Raw genomic sequence first — 17,981 nt, forward strand, 5'->3', positions numbered from 1 at the left:
GATTTAAAACAAAAAAATGCTTTCTGAGAAATTATAGGGTCCTAGCAAGCTTAGGGTTAGGCCCTGAGTTCTGTAGCTCTAGGTTGATTCTATAAATTTAAAATTTTAATGCACCTTCTTCTTAAGATTTATTTAGAAACAAACAAAAAAACCCTTTCAACAAACAAGCAAATGAATAAGTAAAATCAGAAACAGGTGCAAAACAGATAGTTTTAGACAGAGATATATTTTTATCTCCAGAAAACTTTTGTCAAAAATATTTTAAATTAACATTTCTAAGCTTTGCAATAGATATTCAGGTCTTTGATAAACTTCTGTTCACTGAGCTTTGATAACAATAATGGTGGTATTTTTGTGTTGTACATAATGAAGTGTATTTCAGAATATTTCCCTTCATTCACAGAGATATTACTTTTTTGCCCTTCTTTTGATACCAACAACTGCAATGTTTTTTAAGGTATTTTCTTTTTGCCAGAAGATTATGTGAATCCAGTCTGAAGGTAATTAAACACAAAACCCTGAAAAAATGTCATATGATGATGGGTCTGTCATTAAAGGCTTTGGAAAGCTTTAAAATTTGACCCTAAATGGAGGTTTAGCTCATTACTGGTCTTCCAAGCTGGATATTTTTCAAAAATCAAGGCTGAACATGGCTTCCTTCAGTCGCTTAAAATAAATAATCCATGGCCTTTACATAGAAAGCTAAAAGTGCACAAATCAGGTCTTTAAACCACCAGGTGGTGTCAGCTATTAAAGGTTACTTCACACAGTAGCCAGTTCAGGCACTGGTATCAGCACAAGGCATGACCACCAGGTCTAGCTACTCTAATCAAAATCAGGAAATCCATAAGAACACTACACAGAAGTAAAGCAAACCTGTGGTTTATGTTGTCATTTGAATTGTCGACTGAGACAGTTCTGAGTGCTTGTTATCCCTACCACTTCAAATGTGTGCAATATATATTCAAAGTTAATATTAGGTTTACTCTTCTTTCAATGACCTTGAAACCATGCCACTTCTCATTTCAGTAGCTCTCCACTACATTGCAAAAACAGAAATAAGGAAAAGAAACTACAGTCAGCCTCTCAGAAGTAGCCTCTGGTAACAGTAAATCCCATTCTAGTTATTTTCCCACTGGATTTAGACAGCTGCCCCTTATCACTGAATGTGGAAAAAATTGCCCTTTCATTACCACTAGATAAGTAAAGAATAGCCATTACCCAATTGCAGCATAACATTTATGCAGTGATGTATATAATTATTCATATTAGTGTGAACACCAACTTCTGTAGGGAAAACAAATAAATAATTAAACAAATGAAAAAACAAACCCAAGCCTCCTAATGATATTCAAAACCTCGGGCCAGAGGTCCTGCCATCAAGAACAGAGACACAGATGTTTCACAACTAATCCCTGAGGACTTTGTCTGCCAAAGGGAATTCTACACATCTAGCATCTCTGTTGCCATTTGCTTACCATAATTTCTGGCCTCAGCCTTGAGTGTTGTTGCTGTCAGGAACAGCCAAACAGAAATGCATTTCTGGAGCAGAGTGCTGAGGCCAGAGGCAGGCAGATAGCCTTGGATTTGGTTCAGCCCTGATGGTCCCAGGGTCAGCTGACAGGGGAGGGGAAGGAGGGGAACCTCGATGCACCCCCAGCAAGTGATGACCAGAGCCTGGAGAGGGATTGCAGGTCAGCAGGAGATCATCTGAAGAGCAGAAAGAAGGAATTCCAGTCACTCCAGCCAGTAAGTCAGCTTCACTGGGATCCAGCTTAAATGCCTTTATGCAGATGTATGCATATTTATGTATATAGCAAGGAGAGTTGGAGGAGTTAGAGATGCCTGTGCCTGCAGGGCTGTGATCTTATTGGCATCAGGGATGTGATGAAATGGCTTCTGTGTCTGTTCAATGCAGAATTAAATCAGACCAAGGATGTCAAAGGCAACACAAAAAAATGGCTTCTATGACTGGTCAATATAGAATTAAGTCAGACCAAGGATGTCAAAGGCAACACAAAAAAAATATATAGGTACATTGGTGATATAAGAAAGGGTAAGGAAAATGTGTAAAATGGGCTCTCTATAAAGGGGAAAAGGACACCTGATCATCCAGGACATGGAAAAGGCTTTCCCAGACTCACAGAACTAATTAGGTTGGAAAAGACCTCTAAGAACTTCAGGCACCACCTTGTCAACCAGATCATGGCACTGAGTTCCCAGTCTGCTCTTAAAGGCCTCTAAAGATGGTAATTCCAGTGATTCTACCACTTCTTTAGGCAGTCCATTGCAATGTCCAATCACACTTCCTGTGAATAAATTCCTCCTAATATCCAGGTTAAATCTCTCCTGGTACAGCTTGAGACTATATTCTCTCATCCTGTTGCTGGTTGCTTGGAATAAGAGGCTGACTTCCACTTGGCTGTGAGCGTTGAGATCATGCCTGAGCCTTCTCTGGTCCAGGCTTTGAGCATCTTGGTCTAGGGGAGCATGTACCTGCCTACGGCAGTGGGGTGGCAAACAGATGATCCCTAATGTTTCTTCCAACAAAGCCATTCTATAAATCTGTGATTCAGTGCAAGGTGCAAGAGACAAAGCCAGGCACAAAACAAATCTGCTGTGATGCTCAGGGATGGACTGAATGTTGCTCTGCAGAAGTGGGGCTGGGCAGCAGCCCCCAAGAAGGCTCCTCACAGCTCTCCCTCAGTCAGCTCCTCACAGAGGTGTGCTGTTTACTGAGCTGTGACAGCTCAGAGCTGGGGTAGCACATGCAGCTCTGTCCCTAGAAGGGGCAGGGGTGGATGTTGCAGGGGCTGATAATGTCCCTGGGGCCCTGATGAATGCATTCAGCCTCCCGGAAAGCCCACCTTCATCTGCACCCAGCTCTGCAGCTTAAGCTTTCTGCAAGCAGGGCGATGGCAATGTTTTCTGATCCTTTCCTTTTCATTGAAGCTTGAAGGGGAGAAAAAACCAAAAGGGATTGTTAAGGACTTATTTAAAATTAATAAAAATGACTTCTGTATATTGAAAACTGGTCATATATCTCTGAAGTTACAAATAATAGGCAGAAATGGCTACAGTAAGCGGAATAAATTTGGTAACACTTTAAGTAGATTAGCCAGAGAAGAACATATTGTGCGCTTGCAAGGATAAGAATAAGAAGGCAGACAGAGAGAGGGGAGAGTCTCAAAGGCAGTTTTATGCTCAGAGCACCAGAGGCTGGACACCAGCACTTGGAAAAAATCACATTTGTCCTTTTTAACACATTCCTCTTAAGTTTTCAATGATATTATGCATCATGAAATTAAGCTGGATTTTGTAATATCAGGTTAATATCTGATGTTATAAGAGAAGAAAGAGAAGTGGAAAACATTATTAAAAAAAAAGCCTTGTCCCATTGTCCCAGGACAAGGAGGCAAGCACATGCTGTCACTGATGCCTAACATCTAATGTATGAAAACTACTGCAAAAGCACATAGTAGGTGCTCTCTTTGTCCATATACTAACTGCAGCGCCAGGAGATGGAAAAACTCTTGTTTATCTTCTTTTTTTTTGATCACTGAAATAAAACACCCTCTATGGGAAATGATAATTCTGTACTTTTCTGCATATTTCTGACATGTGGATAAATAATTAAGAAAGTGTTTCCTTTTATCAATGTCAAAAAGTTATGAATGTCTCAGGACTGCAGCTTTGAAAGATTTTTGCATGAGAGTTTGTAAAAGTGCCAGATTGAAAAGTTTCTCTCCACAGGGATGAAGTAGAAAATGACAAGTCTGTTTCTACAATTTCTCTCCAAACTCCTTTAAGTCTATCTTGAAAATAAACTCAGTATGTTAAAGGACAGCTCATCTGTCATTAATCATTCAGGTTTTTCACCTTTTTACAGACTGCCAGCCTAGTTGCCAGTTATTTAATATTGTATTTTTCACTACTAGCTGAATTTAGAATACCAACTAATTTTATCCTGCACCTATGACAGGGAAGCAACATTTGGTTCTTCTAGAATTTATTCATTATATGAATCATCTTCCATGTGCTCTTGCATTCCATGATCTGAAATAAAGGCCATTTAAAGTGCAGGTATATGTCAACTTGTATAACCAAGTTACCATGCAGGTTCTCCTGCTCAGTAAATACCACCACTGGTTGTCAAAGTAGCTTTCTGGTTCTGCTGGTTGCTTTCTGACCTCTGCCCCTTAACTTTGCATGCTGAAAATGTCATCTTAGCAAGGCTCTCAAAGTTGTTAATACTGATACAGCTGTCTTGCCAACAGCAACAGTGCCATTACATTGAGAAGTCACCATGGGTGAAATTGGAGTAGTCTCCTCCAAAAAATTTGCTCTTGAAAGCTAGGTTTGTAATATGTAGTTAAACCTCTTCAGTATGCCTAAAATGAAATAGAAACCCATTCAGACTCACTCTGCAGTTTTATCCTTTTCCTCAGTGTTGGCAAAGCCCTTCCACCTGTCGGACAGAAGCTGTGAGCCTCTAACTCTGCAGTGCATAATGTTAACATGACCAGGATACCTGAGCCAGTGATGATACTAGAAATACTTTGCTTATCTTATGAACGCCAGAACACTGGACATTCCCCTTGATGTTTGAAAAAGGGAAAGGAAGGATAACTCTCATACTGGACAAAGCAACAGACCCTTTCATGAGTACCTGCTACCAAAAATTTTAGCAGTTGCCTATATCAGTTGAAATTTATCAAAAATTTTTTGCTTCTACCTTCTCTGTGTCAGAGCAATTTCAATGTTTGCAACTGTTCACATTAGAAACGACAACACATAAACTCCCCAAACACTTTAACACATTATTTAAACACTTTAACACATTAAAATTAAACACACAGCTGCTTCCTGGGTTTTTCTGCCTAGCGCTAAGTACTTTCCCAGCTACTTCAGCAAGATAGGTCATCCCTTTTAGATAACACAGCACTTCAAATTAATGAAATTAAACAAAATGAAGAAGATGCAACTGCGTGGTTTTTATCCCAAAATGCTGTCCATCTTTGAAACTTAAGCAGCCAGTTCTTCAGCACCAGTAGCTTGTTTATGCTCATCAATTCCCACAACTCCATTGGCCTTCAAGTTAACCAGAGAAGGATATGATTTCTACTGGTTTTCATTTCTAAGAACTGCTTTTTGTCTCCTTGTTTTTAGTTAGATTGCTTGTTCTCCTGATGAAAAGCTGATTTAATGAGCACAATACATGTTGGATAATATTGGAGAACTGATTCACAGCAGTGAATACCTTGCTCACATGTACCCTGGAAAAGAGTTGCTTGCCCCAAAGGTTGCAAAGTTAGAAAACTATTTCCTTTACCTTAATGCTAAAGGCTTTGAGTGCCAAATCAAGGTGACAGCCTTGCTGCAATTTCTGAAAGAGTAGCATACACTGAGAAAGGAGTCACCATTCAGCAGAGACATTTGGCTACATAAACTGTGGGATCCTCTAAATCCCAGGAATTTCTTTAAGTAGAAGAAAAGGATTAAGTTACAAAATAGCTGGGACTATTATATCCAGATAGTTTTTTTAATAATAGCCAGCTTATTTTCTTTTCTTTTAAACGGTTGTTATGTCTTGAAACTTTTATATGCACAACTGATTAAACAAAATATTATCTTTCACTATACTACATGTCCACTGGTGTGACACTTTAAAACCTCCCTTCATGTGAGAGTGAAGATGAAATAGGCACAAGGATATACACACACACCCCTCACTGAAACAAATGTCATATGGTAATTGGTGATATTTTTCTGTCCTTTTCTAATAAATTAGATGTTTGTATTTGAAGGGCTTTGTCTTTTCTAGATGAACCATTTCCTGTTTGTTTATTCTGCAGTAATAGTATCTATTATTAATACAAAGAAGAGGATTATCAATAATGTCAAATCTAGCCTTTCTTAAGATAACTAAGGTTTCTAGTCTGTTGCTGTCAAATCCAGAATCGACACAGAATATTTTTTTTTTTAAATGTCAACAGATGACACTGGCAACTTCACCACATTTCCTAAAGTTCATACAGAGAATCCAAAGTCTTAAAGGAACTCTCCACTAAATTTTAAGAAATCAGACTACTGGGGCTCGGCTTTTAGCATTCATAAGTGGTGTCCCATTTGACTACTTTTTATGACTTTCCATAAACAATAAAACCCCATGGATTGCAGGGCTCATAGGAAAATACTAGTGACAATTTTTCTGAGTATTATCTACCTATCTTCATTCAGAAATAACTCATTTATTTTTGTTCTTTTCTTCATCCTTTCTTACTCTGCCAAAAAATAATCTCTCCTTGAAATCTTTATTTCCCTATGTTTGTGCCTTTGACCTCTTACAATACTGTGTGGAATGTCTCTGTTCTCTCTGGACATACCTTTTGCTTTTAATGTTTCCCTTTCCTAGATCTGTGATTTCATCTGACCATACAATGCTCTATTTCTAGTTTGAAAAACCTGACTGGTTAAACAAAAAAATCCCATCTGGTATTGGCTTACAAGTGTTACAAGTGTTTGGTTTAGATAGTTTTTTAGGCTTTCTTATTAAACAATGCTCTTTTGTGAGATGACAGGCTGTTCATTCTTTACTGAAGATGATTTCATAGATTGTTTTCTAACTGTCACAGAAATCCAACCAAACGCCAGAATTCCCTGGGAGTTTTGCAACAGTATGGCCCTGGAAGAATTTACTATTTGTAGGTCTTCCAGATTTGTATTTCTGTAGCAGAGTATGTGAAAGTGCTCTAAGGTCTGGATTTCCTAATTCTAAACCACACCATATGAGCAGTTCAAACCCCAGTGCTTAGGCACAGCACAAAGCATGAGCTCAGCACTCTCTGGCCATTTACCTCTCTGGGGCTGCAGATTAGGAGAAAGATGGGCATTATGTTCACCAGTATTGTCAGACTGACACACATGGCAAAGCCAGGGGAATTTAGAAACATAACTTTTTATCACTGTTGAGAAACTAAACCAAATCAACCAACCAAAAACAAAACCAAAACCCAAACCAACAATAACAAAAAACACAAAAAAACACTCAAAAACAACAAAAAAATTAAAAAAAAAAAACCAAACCAAAAAACCCCCAACAAACCCTGGAAGCTAAACAAAAAAAAAAAAAAAAAAAAGCAACCCAAAAACATGAGCACACTCTTGAAATTATTTTGGTTTGTGGAGAGTTTTTTGCAATCAGCATTTTTCAGAACAAACTCTTTTCCATATGAAAACTCTGTTAAGTTGACTAAACAGTAAACAAGGGCTATAGATTCAGTTCCATCATCAAAACAGATTTCTTTTGACAAATGTAATACAGCAGTTTTTTAGCTTCACTAGTATTCCATTCTGTTGAGCATTCAATGTAATAAAATGCTCAACCTTGTGATGAAAACATGGATTACAACACTCAGAAAAGACACATGGATCAAGCAAACACTGGCGCTCCAGAACAGCTTTATAAATGAAATGAAGTGTGCTGAAACTTTGGGTTGTTGACAGATATTGATAGATGTTAGAGATCTGAGAGCTCATCTGAAATTTATCTAGACTATGCAAACAACCACATCTAAACCAGCAGAAATGATGTGTTGAAAGTTCCATTAATTTTCAAAATGTCAGAGGAGCTGAAACTTGAATGCTTTGCCACTCAGCTGGCACCATTAAGGTATGAGGTGCTTCTCTGTTTAGCAAACAAACAAGCTAAAACTCAGCAGATATTTTCAAACCCCAATAAAATTTGTCTATATCATAACAATTGTTTCCCCATTTCACCCTCTCAGGTTATTTACTTTCTGTAAAACTCAAGGTTTACCTTGAGTTTTGAAAAATTGCACTATTTTAAGTCAATAAATTCCTAAACTTCAGAATTGTTTTCACAAGGTCAAAAAATCATTGAAAGCAACAAGAAAAATTGATATAAACTGGTCTTTGCAGAGCTCTTCTGAAATGAGTATGTCATCAAACTTTCCAATCAAACTGGAAAAAAAAATCACATAGTACCATTTAAACATTGGTTACATCATATGAAAATTATTTCAGTGTAAATCAGTTTTCTCTCACATGTAAATTAAACTTCAAATTTTCTTGTAAATTGCCCTGCAGCACCTCGATACTTCCTTGGAAATAAAACTGACCTGGTGAACTCTGAGATTTTTTATGAGGACAGAAAGACTTACTGAGGTACAGGAGATCTAGAGTTCCCTTTCCAAATCAAAATCAGAGAAGGAGAGTTACTTATTATGTGTCTCCTTCCTAGAGACTAAAAGAAATTAAGAAATGCATAAAGGTGACCTTAAGGAATATAATAGAACATTTTTAACTTATCAAGCCTAAGGCGTAGTAACAATGTCTGTGTATATCACATCCGCTAAACTGAAGCAGTTGCCATGCACTTGTTAAATTTTTGTCAAGCAGGGGTCAAATTAGCATATGAAAACAGGAGGAGATATTACATAATTTTTGGTTTATTTATTATAAACAGTTTTACGACCATTTTTCACTCCATCCTCATTTCAGGGAAAATGAATATTTATTAATATTGGAAATTAGTACGACCTACAATAGATTGAGGTGTTGGAATATTTTTTCTTAACAGCATCAACACAAGGAAAGTAAAGCATATTGCAAAAATACAGCGTGGCAGCTGCCTTGCTTTCACTTGCCTTGCTTCCCAGTGAGCTTGCACAAAGGGCATCAGTGACAGAGCTCAGGGTTTTATAATAAACAGGTTTACACAGAATGTCAGCCAAAGAATTATGAAGCATGTGAGGTGGGCAAGCATAAAGATGTAACAGCAACTTTCCATCAAAAATGACCATGAAAATAAATAGAAAATTATGCACATGTGGAAGGACTATTTACTTTTTATAAATCTGTAAACAGGCTCTGTTCATTCAGTGATAATTCCTAGGGAAAGATAATGCTGAATTTGAAACTGTAATTTGTTAGAATTTTAGATATTAGTTATACTAGTAATAAATCCATGGTTGTAATTGTAAATCAATTTTACTACCCAGTGATGGAGAAAATGGAACTCAATGCCTTGTTGAAACAGTCAGCTGGAGAAAAAAGTTCTTTTCTCTTATTATTTTTTAAATATTTAATCAGTTTTGTTTACTTGATTGCTACAAAGTTTCAAATAGAGTCAATAGATTTTTTTTCATTATTTCTGCAGTCAATTACTGGCACTTTCTTGCTTTGATTTAAATGGGAAATTCCTTTGGCTGACATTAGCTGAGCCAAGACCAGAGCAAAACATTATTTTCTGACTTCTCAGAGAGCAGAAGAAGGGAATTCTGTGATTCACAGAGCAGCACTGACACTTATACAGCTTTCGCTTCTGAGGGCCAGGGTCTGTCAAGAAGGTGGCAGTCTGAAGGTGTTTGCCTGTCTTGTTCCTTCTGTGTGCAGTGCTGTGACTGCTTCTGTCCCCTTTCATATACTGCTGGAGTGTTTGGGCAGCCACTGTCCCCATCCCTCGGGAGGAGGTGACTGCACAGCCATGGGAGCAATCACAGCCTGGCCGGGCTGCTCAGTGTTAGAGGCAAATTTGCTGTCACCAAAACAAAGGAGTTATTACAAGTCCAATCTCCACAGCTTCTCCAGAGCCTCCCAATGGTTTATGACAGACAACTGCTTCTAAGCTCCTGTCAGAACATGTGCTATAAATAACTTGACAGCTAAAATGATGCCTGAAAAAGAGGAGAAATGGGTTAGGAGGATTTTAAAGACTTGGAATTACCTTAGAGAGATCCAAGAAAGATCCTGATTTTTGAGAATTTTATGTAGATTGTTTTAAGAACCAAGGGAATAAAAATAATGGAGAGATTAAACTTCTCTCCTTAGCTGACTAGAGCTGAGCAATTTCAAAAAGATTCTACTGATAATCTGATATCATTCTACTGATAATCTTGAAAAGGGAAAGAAGTAGACATTGAACATCATGAATTTAGATTATGCTGCAAGACACTTTACCAAAAGAAAAGAGAAAACTAGCAATTAAAAAAATATAGGAAATATTCTTATAAGAATATTATTAAAAACTATGTTTACTTAATAAATATATTAATATGGTTATATGTATAATAGTATAATGGTCTTGTTTTCATTCAGTTTCAGCCAAAATTACCAGATCCTCAGATGTCAATGGATATTGAAATTTCCAGACATAACAACCAAGAGGCATATGGGCATTGCTGTTCAAAAAAGGCCAGAACTTATTAGTCTGTGCCCTGTTTCACATCAAATATTGATGCTTCAAATGTTTTGACTCTTACAAACTTTGGGCTTATTTAGAAATAAATAATATATATAACAATCCTGGGAGGAAATTAAATTCTGGTCATGTTATTTATTAAAATTTTACTGACTACAAGGTCAGCAAGTTTGTAGACTTATTTTCTTTGAGAATTTTTACTTCTTCCTGAACTGGTGATGTAGGGAACAAAAGTGAATTTGGAATAGCAGTAGGATTTTAAGTAGCAATATCAAAAAAATCTTTAAGAATTGTGATTCCAGGAATAGGGTGACTTCAGCTACAGGAACACTAGAGTGCTGCCAGAATTTCACCAACCATTCCTCTTAAGCTATGAAATGGGGTAATGAAAACCTCATGTGACATAGCACAGGACACCCATTCTGTCAAAAAAAGCTGGAAGAAATTCCTAAACCACCTTCTGCTAACTCTTCTACTATGCAAACCAATATGTTTTCATTTAACTGTCACTGATACTGAAACTTTTAGAAAAGCATCCAGGCTTGAAAAGACCTGAAAAGGTGCTGAATTCACTACCTCACTTTGTAGATATTCCGATATTAAATTGCCATTATTGTGAAAAGCTCATGCGCTAATTTGGAAAGTGTGAGTTCCAACAATTAAAAGTGTTGGTTCCTGTAGTGTCTTTCTTTTCTAAACAAACACTGATTCATGTCAGCATAAAGACAGCGTGAAAAAATGAATGAACATCTCCTAAGGGAAAGATGATTATTATTCATCAGTACTCAGAGCTGCTGATTAATATTTCATGGCTATCTTTCAGACTACAGGAGGGAAGAAAGACATAACCCATATCAGATATATTGGTCAAAAACCCCAGGATTATTACCATTATTATTGTTTACTATTATTATTATTATTAATTATTATTATTGTGGTTGTTTTTATTATCATCATTATTTTAAACACAATATTTTTCTCATTTTAATTAGGACTGCTAAGAGAGATATATAATTTCTTTGATTTTATAGCCACAATCAGATAAAAATATGCCTGTCAGATGTTTACAGGCAGAAGAGAGTGAATCCATGAAGATAAATAATGATTTAACAATACAAAAGAAAGATTCTGTAGATTTCCACATCTAACTGTGACCCAGACAAATTAAAATGTAAAATAACCTTTGTAAGAAAATGAGATAACTTTTATGCAATTAATATAGTATCATTCAATTTCTTAGTGTCAAAATTTCAAACATGTTCTCAAATTAACTCATGAAAAATTTCCTGTGCAAATTGATTTGAAAAATAAACTCATGGGCATTTTTTGCAACACATCATAGATTTTTTTGCTCTATATCTAAAGTATTTGATAAAAACTGAAACTAGAAAATAAGTGAGATGGTGCTTTTCTTACCAGACATTGTCTTTCAGAAAACTGAATACTCTAAATTTTTAAAAGTGAGATAAGGCTGAAGAGATTTTATTTTTTAATTTATGCTCCCCTGCTTAATAAGCATCTCTTTCCCAAGATGCTGCATTTCAAAAAAAAGAAAACAGTTATATTAAGATTAGATGGCTGGATTTGTAATTTTCAAAAGATGACGTCCATTTATCTGTAGTTTTAGCCACTACATATTGAGACAAAATTCACATACCAAAATGTTCACTGGGCTTGAACAAATTCTTTATTACCTTTCTCTAAACAGCAATATTCAGGAGTTAACTGGATTGGTTCTGTCCTTTGAAAGCATCTGAGTGTTGACCAAAGAGCTAAAAGAGTTAAGAAATTAGTTACTTCAAATTTGACATTGTCACTTCAAATTACATTGACACTGTAAGCCTTGACAGAGCTGCACCTCTTATATCTCAGCCTCCTGTTTCTCTCTGTAGTCCTGGCACCTTTGTTTATCTTCCCTGAAATTGTGTGTGTGCATTTATATATATATATGTATAAATATATATGTGTGCGTACATATATATGTATGTGTATATTTATATATATATATCTATCTATATCTATCTATATGTACATACACACACACACATAAATATATATATATATGTATGTACCCCGGATTCTGTTTTTGGAAATTGCATGGTCAACTGCTACAGGGCTTTGCTGCACCATGGCAGCTGAGATCTACAAAGGAGTCTGATTCCTCCAGACTGAAAAGTCTTAATATGAAGGGGTGAAAATAAATGGATTTGCTAGTATAGATTCACAGACAATATATTTTTTCAGCCTCCAAGTAAAAAACTTTGAATCCCAGACACTTGTGGGAATTTCTTAATTTTTTGGGGAAAAAATGCACAAAAAGTGACTTTTCAGGAGCACAGATACACATCACTCAATTCAAAGTATCAGTTTTGGTCTTAGGTTTGGTTTTGGTTTTGTTTTCAAAAAAATGTTAAAAAGTATTTCCAGTTTAAATTTTGCTCTTATTGTCTAAGTTACAACTGTTTGAGTTGCAATGAAAAGCAAACATCTGGGACTAAAGAATTTATAGGCTTCATACTTCTTGAATGTTGAACTAGTACTGGAATAAAATGTATTTGAATATTAGCTTAATTTATCAAAGGCATATTGTAGACAAATCTCAGCAGGAAGTCTTGGACACAACCATCCAAGTGCTGAGAGCAACAGCATCCCAAAGCATCTAAATTTTGGGGCCACATATCAGCTACCTATTTCCAAAGAAGGCTCTAATTCAAAACTTGTCTTATTTCTTTCCTTGTTCTTTATTTGTTTTATTTGAATTGCATTACTAAAACTTTAATTTCACAAGCACATTCTGAGCATAAATGACCATGATGTACAACCTGTATTAGAAAAAAATCACATATCATTAGAGGCTTGCCTGCAAGAGATTTTGTTCTTGATTAATTGAAGAAATCTACAAATTAACCTTTTATTCCAGGCCTCAAGAAAATCAGCAAATTTTCAAAGCCTTGAGGCCATGGTACCTTAATTACCATTACAAATATTTTTTAAAATATTGAACAAATTCTGCAACAAAATGTGTGATTTATTTTTTTTTCACAAAGATACTCTGAGGAACTGGAGTCAAACTCTTAAGGTATATGAACAGAAGGAGCAGAACAGAAGAATATCTAGTTCTGCTCAATTTTTTTACTATATGGTCAAAGTCCTGAATAAAAATTGACACTAAAAGAGAGAAAGCTAAATAAACATAAAATATATATAATCAATATTACAGATGAAGGCTTTCATACTTACAGAAAGTATTTATGACAAGGAGTGAAGTTTTTAGAGAAGCTCTGTAACTGGAGAAACTTGTCACATTTTGTGGAAGAATAAGGTTGATATCCAAAGAACATCCACAATATTACCATGTTTTAAAGTAGCAGATTGTCATAGATAAAAAAATCAAAATTCTAGCAAAACCAAATATCATGGGTAAATTTTCCTTTGCCTTCAATTATTTACTTTTGTTGTTGTTTGAAAAAAAAAGGCAAATTCTTGTAGCCAAACAGAGAATAGCTTAGGTTGGAAGGGCCCTAAAAGACCATTTAGTTCCAATCCCACTGCCATGGACAGGAATACCTTCTACTAGACCAGGTTGCTCACAGCCCCATCCAATCCAGCCTTCAGCATTTTCAAGGATGGGGCATCCACAACTTCTCCAGGCATCCTGTCCCAGTGCCTCAACACCTAAATAATATTATAATGAGAACTTATTTCCAAGTGAAATAATGTTTTGAGAATTAGAGTTGGGGTTATTTGGTTTTTTTTTTTGGTTTAGGGGTTTGTTTCTTTGTGGGCTATTTTTTTCTTTATTTTTCTGAGGTAGAAGCATGCAATTTGTTAGGAGTTGAGAAGCAACTATTAGCTTAATAAAAAATGTAGAAAAAGTAAAATTTCTAGACAACCAAAAAGAAACATCAAAAGAACTATTTTCTGGTTTATACATGAAAGACAGAACAGGAAGAACAGCAACAAATTAGACAACTCACTTTGTTGTTTCTTCTGTGAAGAAGAGCAAAATACATTATATTTTATGTAAAGAAAAGCCTAGAAAAAATTACCTCTAGGATAAGTTTTCATGAGTACTTAAATGTATTAGTTCATTCTAGACAATTTATAAATTCACAGGCACTCTTCTCCCCAGAAGTGCTTTTCCTTCCTTGACTCTCAAGATCATGCTACTCTGCTAAATTTACAGCTGAAACTCCAGGCAATGTGGAAGCCTCCAAGGCAGCTGTAGTTGTTTCTATAATTCACAACACAAGAACCACCTGAGGTCAGAAGTTGCTTTGATATTCTAGAGTCCAAGGAAACACAATGTCACCTGAGCAGAGGGAAGAAGTGACAGAGAAAGCACAGAAAACTATCAAGGGACTGTTCAGTTCGAGCTATAAGGGGTTTTAATGGACAATTTGTGGTATTTTCGTACGTGAATTTCAAACAAAATTTCATTTTATGAAAATTAAAAATGCCCCTGAAACTATATGTGTGTTTCTTTGATATTTTAAATGGGTTTTAGGGAAAAAAACCTCAAATATTCTCTGTCAGGTAGGAGGTAAAGAGGGAGAAACAACCCACAAACTGTAATTTTGGGAGAATTTTGCATCTCTGGAAATGTGAGATGTACAAAAATTCTTAGTATTATTACTTCAGTGTTCTCCCGTTACATAGCCATCTATGGAAGCCAGAATAATCCTGAGAATTTGACAGCAGCAAAGGGGGAATCATTCCTCTGTAGGAATGGGGAAGGTAATCTTCTTCCCATACTTGCTTATCCATTCGGATGGTGAAAACAGCATGGACTCAGAAAAGACTTAACCATCCTAGGATCCCTATCCCTAACCATGCTTATTTTAAACTTCCAGGTAGCCTGAAAGTCTCATTCAGAGGGATGCCAAACTCTTCCCCTGATGTGTGGGAAACCTTATTTTTCATATCCTGATACTATCAGTATTCTCTCTTTTCTGGATAGGCCTGTAGTAGGAAAACAGTTACTTGATACATCATGGGTTAACTAACATAATCTTCAATATTTCTACTGCAAGACTTTGCAAAGCTCACTGCCCCTAATTGATTTATTGATTTATTCATAATGAGAAAACAGTGTGCATAAAGCAGATGCTAAACATAACGAGCCATAACTTTAAATCCAAATGGGATCAGTAGCATGGCTAACAGAAAATTATTGCTGTAATTTATTAAGATTTTAAAGGTGCCATGGTGGTAGGAATTGGTTCTTTCGTCAATAAACTGTGCAGTGCATGAAAATAGCAGGGGTATCTCCTTTCCCTAAGTATTCTGTGATGGCAGAAGGAAGGAGGGGTTTGTTTGTTTGTTTTTGCTTTTTTGGGGTTTTTTTTGGGGGGGTGTTGGGTTTTTTGTAAAGGAATAAGAGTGATGAAGCCCCTGCAGGGCTTACTTTGTTTTCAAAAGAAACCTCTAAGACTTTTGACAATACACACTGTGGCACAACAGAAATTCAGTGCAGTGGGACTGCCCTATTGAGGATATCCTATTTCAGGATCTCTCGTGGCTGTACTTACAGCACATGAAACAGGATTTCTTTAGTAGTCACAGCAGCATATTCTGTACCATAAAAAAAGTTCTGTCAAGCATGATATTTTATATTCAAGGAGATAATATTTTTTTCCCTTCTGTGTATTTAAAAAGCCAACAAACCAAAAAAAAAAACAAACCCAAAAACCCAAACAGCTGGTATTATTAAAGAGAGGGGTTTAACCTCCAAAGAGTGAAGTTCAGAAGGACTTGGATGCAGACATTCCTTTGACCTTAATAAAAGGACTAGACAGAGACCAGGACACAACTCATTTCCACTTAATAATGGGAGTCAAATCTTTGGGGTTTCTTTTGGCTCATTTTTAATTCTACTGCTTTTTAATCAAAACAAAGAAATAAATTAAACTGACTTCTTTTCCTCCTCAGTCAGTGCACAAAAGATAATAAAAGCAGGTTACATTGTAGCAAAACCCAGCTAAAAAGCACCGTATAGAGAGATGTGGAAAACCCACGGACTGCGAGCAGATGGAAGCATTGAACTGAGCTGGGGCTGGCAGCCTGGTCACAGGCTGCAAAAGCTGAAATGCTCCTACAGTGCTGAATCAAGGTTAGAGAGGGCAAAAAAGAATAGTTTTAACTTCACTCTTGAGTAAGCTGATCACTTTTGTTCTTTCTTTCTGGCCATCTTATTTTCTCTGTAGATATTTATATATATATTTTATTGCAGCAAAACCAAGTAAAGTCAGTGCTTTACTTCTCCCACCTCTTCTGAGGAAATTCTAATGACAGACCCAGAGATCCTGATTTTTCTCCTCAGTTCATACATTTATTGACTGCTGTAGAAATACAACTGTGCCTTTGAAACTCAGAGCTAGTGTAATTTAAAACAAAAATTAAGATATAGCTGTGATGAATCTTTTTTTTCAAAACAACACAGATATATCAAAGAGCATTCTTACAAAACTTGGAGTTCAGCATCAACTTCAGTATGAACATTATGATTTGGAATATCTGTAGCAATTGCCTTATGGTAAATCCTTGGTAAGTGTTTAAACTTTTGGCAGCATTTGACCTGTTTTTTAAAACTGTATGTTTTATGTTAACATTGCAATTTGTTAATATCTTCACCATTATGAAGAGCAGGCACATTCGGCTAAGAAACGAAGAAAATGAAAGCCAAACAAAGAACAAAAAGGAAAGTGATGAAAAAAAAGGCATTCTAAATAAAGGGAGTTGCAGTGATTGTAGTTTATATATTATTTAATGTAGACCTGTATGGAATAAATGTGTCCTAAAATTTATCTGTAGAGATTTTTGCACCAATAAGAGCAATAATTATTGAAAAATAAAACAAGAGAAAAAGGGTTTCATCTGCCTTTTATAGAATAGTTCCCATTTTCTTAGCCTAGATCTTTTTTTTCCTCTAAAGGCAGGAGACATGTCTGTCCATGGTTGTGAAATGAACTGTGAAGTGTAATTTCAAAATAAAATTTTCTAACTGGCATTTAGCCATCAACTTGCTGTGGCTACCATCTCTCTTGAAATGCTGCTTTAGCAGAGACACTGAGATCCTGAGCAATTTTGGTAGAGTCTTTATATATCACTGTGTATTTAAGGAAAACTTGTTTAATCATTGATAAAAAAAATACTTTCAAACTCAGTATTTACATAGCGCTGTCTTGTGAACTTTTTACTGCATGTATCATATATTTCCATAGCAATAAAAAAATATAATCTTAATTTTCTTCATTCCCCCCCCACAAATAAACTCAGCATAGCTGCAATGATGTTTGATCTCTAAGAGTGTCATATGTCAAATAGAAAAAAAGCTATAATTCACTACGGATTTTGGAAAACATATAGCTGTGGTCAGATACACTGGCTGTTAAATGGAAGAAGTAAAACAAGGTAATAAATGCTTAATTGTGAAGACAGCTCAACATGCCCAGAAACGTGGAAGGTTGGGATTGCAATCAACAGGCAATACTGGTTTCAGTTTAGGCACCACCCTCCCACCACCCAAGGCTGTTTAAACTTCTCTACAACATATGAATTATGTTTTTAACAGATATGATGTTCTGTAGCTTCAACCAGTGCTGTCTGAACAGTGTGAGTACATGAAAGTTTGAATCATCTGAGACTGAAGAACAGTAATCATTCTCTACCATATCAATGTAAAAATTAGACATGATCTGAGGACAAGGTTAGAAAGAGTGCTTTGAAAAGCTAGAAATGAACTCAAATTTCCTCAATA

The 17,981-nt window shown here is 36.0% G+C and overlaps 1 long non-coding RNA gene across 1 annotated transcript in view; it reads right to left on the bottom strand.

Moving 5' to 3' along the window:
- Positions 1-7,170: 7,170 nt before the first annotated feature.
- Positions 7,171-17,981, bottom strand: part of LOC135303310 (uncharacterized) — a 28,348-nt gene continuing 17,537 nt past the window's right edge. Inside the window, exons 3-4 of the long non-coding RNA XR_010364768.1 lie at positions 11,917-11,994; positions 7,171-9,698 (exon numbers count right to left, since the gene is read on the bottom strand). This is a non-coding gene — a long non-coding RNA (uncharacterized LOC135303310). The remainder of the gene's footprint in view (positions 9,699-11,916; positions 11,995-17,981) is intronic.

Source organism: Passer domesticus, chromosome 6, assembly GCF_036417665.1.
Source record: "Passer domesticus isolate bPasDom1 chromosome 6, bPasDom1.hap1, whole genome shotgun sequence".
NCBI lineage: Eukaryota > Metazoa > Chordata > Aves > Passeriformes > Passeridae > Passer > Passer domesticus.